General features: G+C 46.0%; 1 protein-coding gene across 10 annotated transcripts in view; it reads right to left on the bottom strand.

Annotated features, from left to right (window-relative positions):
* WIZ (WIZ zinc finger) overlaps window positions 1–4,618 on the bottom strand; it is an 869,393-nt gene extending 864,775 nt beyond the window's left edge. For 9 of the 10 annotated variants that reach the window (XM_085654347.1, XM_085654345.1, XM_085654350.1 and 6 more), the window contains exon 1: window positions 4,494–4,618. The gene's annotated coding sequence lies outside the window, so the exon portion shown is untranslated. Of the gene's footprint in view, window positions 1–3,948; window positions 3,968–4,493 lie in introns of those variants that run through there. The other variant, XM_085654344.1, reaches the window with a different exon arrangement.
* Window positions 4,619–6,764: the final 2,146 nt, after the last annotated feature.

The raw sequence follows: 6,764 nt of genomic DNA on the forward strand, positions 1-6,764 counted from the left end.
CAACCCAGAAGCCACTGCACAGCAGGAACCCAAAACTCGGCAGTCTTCTGAAGTGCTTTCAACTGTATACTCCATTTAGTTGCATCTGTGAAGCAAGTGTGTTGATCCGAAGCATAAAAAAAAGCTTCTTTGGGCAGGTGCTGTGTAAAAGAAATAAAAACAGATGCTTCTCTATTGCCTACATGGAAACATAACTGTAACAGCTAAGGAACTAAAAAGTCAATACACGGCCAACTCCACACAAACACTACCTTTCGTTGTATTACGAGTAAAACGAAGCATACCCTCTGTGCCAATTAATATTCAGATTCATACACAAGAAAACCTAAAAGCGTAACATTTTGGCATGTCAATAGTAAATTAGGCGAGATGTCCATAAAGAAAAGTGGAGCACAATTCCTAATTTTGTAGACAACCCAGGGGAGTACTAGAAAGCAATACTGGCAAACATGACATTTACAACATCCAACAATGTATTGTAATAAAACAACAACCACGTGTAGCTTTTGCCACTAGAAATCACAACAAAGTGCTAAATACTGAACCCGTGTCATTATTTGACCAATTGGCCCTGCCCTGATTGGTCTGTTCGATGAACCAATTGTAATTGTAGCTACTGAAGGAGATAAGGCCATATGTCTAAACAGTGCAACACTGATTTAGATTAAGAGCAACGCGCGCTGTAAACGGTTCTAACATAAAAAGAAAATGAAGGTCCTCTGTTAGTATTCTTTACATTTAATTGCCAAGTTTGTATATTATAAATTACACACATCTGACCTTAACCGAAAAGGGACTGTGCATCATTATATTTACACCACGACAGCCTAAATTACTGACTTATACCAAATAAGGTCTGCACTTTTTCGACTTATCACACCATCTGTTAAGTATCTATTCAATTAGACTCGTCTGTGTGTAGTGTAATATTCACACCTCCTAGTCGCAAACACATCGAGATCACAGAACCAGAGACCGCGTCCGCCCACAACTATGGTTTCATTACGACCTCACCCGCATGCCCTCCATCGTGACATACCACCAACCACAGTCGGTTCCTGGGGCTAACGTAAACACCTGCTGATTTCAGCACCCCGGCCGCTTAAACGCCTGAAATAGGATCTTGGCACGGCGCCCGCACACTTCCTCGCCGCTAATGTGAACGGAGAAGGCATAATTATGTATACAGCGTCGGGGGGGTGCTTAGCATTGCAAGGTCGGCTACGAATACATCACAGAACAATACGGATCACGGTTACTTTGACTAGACGCCTGGCAGGTGTGGGGATATCCCCGGCGCAGTTTCGACAGCGAGCCGAACGCGTGGGTATTCCAGGCGCAGACGGAGCACACCCCAATAGGCAACCAGAGCACACCGTCTTTGCCTCGGGTGACCTGCTCCGGCTGATGGGGGCTTGCGAGGAGCGATGAGCAGCAGGAAAAGGGCACAATTTCCACCGTCAGCCACAGCGAGGAGGGAGAAGTACTCTTCAGATCTCCGTATGCTTGGCTTGGGAGATCTGCAGCAGGGATGAAAGGAGGAAGACGAGGAGCATCCTCCCCGCATTCAGGTTTCCACACCCAGCCTGCCCGAGGGTACCAGGACAGCATCATCCTTCGTCCCTGCTAGAGAGCACCTATGATTGTGCAATGCTGTAAGAATATCTGAGACGAGGTTACAGGGCAGAATTTCGCTGCCACCCTGATAACTTCACCAGTACTCCACCCCCACCATAACCCTTCAGGTGTGTATATTTCTATGCACCCCAGTTTCAAGCCTCCATCGCAACCTTCCATATCCCACAACAAAGCGCTCTTGCAGCTCCATTTTCAGGGCAATCACATTTTACCGATAACCCATGTAAAGCAGATAGCGCGAGCAGTCAGCCCATCATGAATCCTGCATTCACGTGCCCCTCTGCAAGTCACACAGTCTCTTGCACCCCTTGTATGATCTCGAGTAGTTCCCTTCCCATTAATATACCCACATTTTTAGTCACGCATACCGTTCTACCACTACTAAAAGCAGGGTCAGTAAGATTTGGAGGGGGGGGGGGGGAGGGAGGCTTCTGATTTCCCAACAATCACTGCCACATAGTGTTAAAATACATTTTATGCAAAGCAGGGCACACTACAGTGGCTTAAGGGGCAGGAGAAAGGACGAGGAATGAGGATTGGTAGGGGTACTAAGTGAGAGAAAGCACATTATTTTGTTAAATAACCAACATTTTGAAGTATTTCCAAACACAGCGAGAGAGAGTGCGTTTTTTGTCTGTGTGAAACAAATTCTGGAGAAATCCAACAGACACCTCACCATACCAGACTCCAAGCACCTGCACACAACTATTTATCCCAAGATACATTTATTAGGGGGGGGTGTAACACCTCCCCTGTAGCTACACCCCTGGCTAAAAGGTACCCAATTACTTTTTAACACACCAATGTCTTACACACCCCGACGTTTCCCCACTCGTCAATGGCTGCTCACAACATGTGGCAGTAAAAGTACTGTCTCTCGTGTACCCAGAAGAGTACCTCCGTGTTTACCTCACAATATATTCTCACATCCTAAAGATATACTGGCATTGTTTAATGGCCTTGAAATACATCCTTTACAGCCAAAGTGTCCACCACATCCGAATGAATATGGTGAACCCCCAAAATTAACCAAACCCCAGCCCTCGTCATCTGTTTTACTTAAGCGTTTCCTTTTCGCCACATGGTTTTCCTCACATCCTAATATTAACCACATCCTAACAACTCTATGCATCCATTACTTCCCAGCAGTTACCAAACCTTCCTATAACATCTCAAAGTATCCCCGATACCCTATTGTTTCCCACACCGTCTTTCTGCACCTTCCTGATTCCCTCAAATCCTGTTTGGGAAGAAATTATATTTGCAACCACAACATTTTCCTCACAGCTAATAGCACCTCAAAGTATCCTCTCGGATTTTTCTCTCAAGCAACGTTTCCCCTCACTGCCAGAGTGAGACACCTGACAGCACCCCACTTTTACATTTGCGAATTATGTTCTTTCATCCCAACAGTTTCAACCACATTCATGGTAATCTCATTCTGTATTGCCAATGTATTCCTTTTGCAGATCCCGATAGCCCCAAAATGTAATTCATAACCCCACTATTCCCGCCAAACTATCTCCCTTGCATCCCAATGTTTACGTCACCATTTCCGTTCAGTGCAACTCTCCACTGTTTCCTTCGCCCCTCCAATGTTTCACCTGACACCTGAATACTAACAATTCAATGTGTTCATCACACATCAATTACTTTGTAAAACACTTGGCTTCTGTCATATGCATCCTCTTTTGACACCCCAGTGACTCCATTACCTCACGTGTGTTCTTCCAACTTCAAAAGGACACCCATTCTCTTGTTTCCAGCCTATTAGCTTCGTCCTGGCAGTCCAAAGGTCAAGCATCCTATTCCCAAGAAGGCGCTCCCCACTCAAATGATATGCGGACAACTGATCCACCCCTATCCATCACTAGGGTGGGGGTTATCTTATACGTTCCCTACCTGCACCATGTCTTTTCCGGGTTTTTTTTGGGGGGGGGGGGGGGGGGGGGTCTCAATGAGCGGAATCACCCTTTATTTCTCCAGGGCTTGTCTCAGGTGCCCCTCTACATTCCTCAGAGGGGTTCATTCCCTCCGCATCACCTTCAGAGGCAAGATCAGCTCCATAGAAGTGTTTATTATTACTCAGAGAACGGTGGGAGGTTATCTACAACCATCGCTTCTGTTGGGGATTCGCTAGCCTCGAGTTTTCTTACCCCCACACCCTCATTAATCAAGTGAAGGTGTCCTTGCGCCCCATCCCTTCATCCTCAGAGGGGTGTCCTCCCCACTCTGTCTTCCCTCTCTTTTCGTCCGGACGATGTTTAAACCTCCCCATGGCACCAGGGAGGTATCCTGTGTATCCCGTACCTCATCTCCATCATTCTTGAGGCTTATCATCTAGTCCATCTCCACCACGACTTGTGAAAGGGAGGGGGTGCTGATGTCTGGCCTTATCCTTCACTCAATGCTGGGGGCGGACTTTCAGCACGCCTCCCTCAATCTCTTCGTGGGCTGTTCTCTGGCAGCCCACCTCCTTCACTTAATAGGGGAGGAGCGGCCTTCCGAGGGGTGCTCACCTACAGCCCCCCATTCCATTTATCGGGAGGGGGGGGGGTGTTCTTGTGCCCACCCCTTCACTCCATGAGAAGCCCCCCTCTCTCGCGCGCGCACACACACACTTTGCCCAAGAGCTGGGCTCTCGGTCAGCCCTTTTTATCTCCCTGGAAGGGGAGCTGCTATGAAGACCCCTTTCACTCCCTAAGAAGGTGGTTGGTCTTCAGTGTACCCTCTCTTTCTGTGGGGGTGCTCACCTGCACCCTCTAGGGTGCTTCCTCAAACCACCTCCCTTTGATCCTCAGAAGGAATGGCCTGTGGCTCCAGAGACCCCCTATATCCCCTTGGCGGACACTCACCGGCTAGCTTCATGCACTCCTCCTGCTGTGCCGCCGCAGCCCCGGGTACATTGTCCCCTCGCAGACCCCGTCCTCCCCCGGCCTAACCCCCCCTCCTCCTCCTCCTGCAGCGCGGCTCGCTCCCGTGCAGGCCGTGACGTCACCACTCCGGCCGCTTAACTGCAGCCATCTTGCGAGTGGCGACGTAGGTGCCGCAAGAAAGTATTGGTTGGCAGTGGCTGGATGTCCGTCTGACGTGCTTTAGCGAGTCTGAGCATGTGCAAAATCGGTTTGAGAGGTAGCTATAAGATGGCTCCCTAACAGGTACAGGTCTTGGGTCATTCTCAAAGTGTACTTTTGATGATCCAGGTTCTCTGGTGATTGAAAACAGTTTGGAGTGAGATTATACAATGAAGTAGTATTTAGTGTCTCTGTTAACCTACATTTATTACAATGATTACTCTTTAAGCGGGAGAAAGAGTGAGTCAGAAGTATTGACATGTATGTACAGCAGATTTATTCACTCTATATATACCTATGTGATGTAACCAACTCTTGGTACTGTGTTAGCGCTATGAAATACATATTTACTTGGAAACGCAGATCCCCCTGTTTCGATAAACCATCGGTGCTACATGTGCAACAGGAGATGAACCGAAAATTATAACATAACTAAATTACCACCACATCGTAACACGCACTCGTAAATATGATTACTACTAGCGATGCAGCGTGCCCTTTGGCTTTTTTTACCGGCATGACCAGTATTTTAATGTCCCAGCCAGTAAAGTGTTAGGCATATCAACTAAAGCCGGTATTTTGTCCCCTTATCAGTACATACTTGAAACAGCAAATATATGAAGAAAGCACTCTAAAATGTTTTCTGAAGTTGTATTAATGGCCCCTCTTTAATAATCAAAGACAAAAAAGCCATGGTAAAAATGAATACGGACGGTTTTATATAAAGTAGTTGCTGGAAAGTGGATTATTGGTAGGGGCAAATGTAGCTCTGCCACTGGCAATAAGGCCACTAACACAGTATAAGGCTTAGAATAGGTCTTAGAAAATGATTCCTATGTTCAACCCTTGGTAATGTGGCTGCGAGCAGGCAGGCTTAACTTCAAAGACAGGTATGTAAAGCATTTAAAAACACCAATTCAGTAAATAATTAAATCGCAACACAAAATAAAAATTCAACACCAATTTATAAAAATAGGAAATATTTGTATCTTTTAAATGACACCAACGAAAAAAAATCCACTATAGGGAACCAGAGATAGGAATTTTTAAAGATTAGTAACTTTCTAATGCTTAGAAACCAACAGTGCCCCTTTTAGTCATTTTGTTTGCTCTGACAGGGACACATTCACGTTCTGCAATTGTTCTGGAGAATTTCTCACCACTCTGGTGCAGCCTTCTCCAGCAGGCTGGGTCCAGTAAGAAATCCTTCCTGAAGTTCTTCTTGCGGGCAGAGACGTTTTAATGCATGGGCAAAGGGGGCTCTGGCCCAGGGCCCCAGCCTTTCAGGGGGCCCCCTGACAGAGTCAGCTACGTTCTCCAGAGGTTTGCCCTAATGACCTTGAATATTTCTTAAACAGATTGTTTTAAATACTGTTTTCCTTTAATTTATTTTTTATGTGCCTGATGTGTGAGAGTCTAGTACAGCCATTTTGCAGAGAAATGTTGTACTCATGTTTCATGCAATATATATAAAAAAAGTTTCTTTTAGATTAAAACAAGGCCTAACATATAAGAAATGGGAAGGTATCACAGAGACTATTTGCAGTAGTATTGGTGAGCTGCTGCTGTGTTACAATATTGAAAACACACATAACTATCCCTGAATATTAGATGTAAACACATTTAGGGCCTTATTTATGAGAAGTGATGCACTGCTGTGTGAAAACAGGGATGCGTCACTTCTTACTGTATGACGCATCATGTCGCAAGGAGTTACAGATACGTCAGTATTTCTGATGTATCTGTAGGTGCAAAAGTGATGCATTGCTGGGTTGTGTCTGAAAATAGACGCAACTCCAGCAATGTGTCTTTTCACATGGGGCAAGCCCCATGTGAAAGGGCCTGCATCAGTCTTACGCCTGCTGTGAGGCAGGTGTAAGATATTGACGCAATGGCGTTTTAGAAGTGGCGCACTGAGTTCTCATATATTTCAATGTGCCACTTCTACAAGGCTTTTTGCGGGGGAATACCCACCCTGCATACATTATACCTGGCGCAGGTATAATGTGGTGCAGGGGTTTACAAAGTGACGCATCTGCCTAGATGCGTCAC

Source organism: Triturus cristatus, chromosome 4_1 (assembly GCF_964204655.1).
Source record: "Triturus cristatus chromosome 4_1, aTriCri1.1, whole genome shotgun sequence".
Taxonomy (NCBI): domain Eukaryota; kingdom Metazoa; phylum Chordata; class Amphibia; order Caudata; family Salamandridae; genus Triturus; species Triturus cristatus.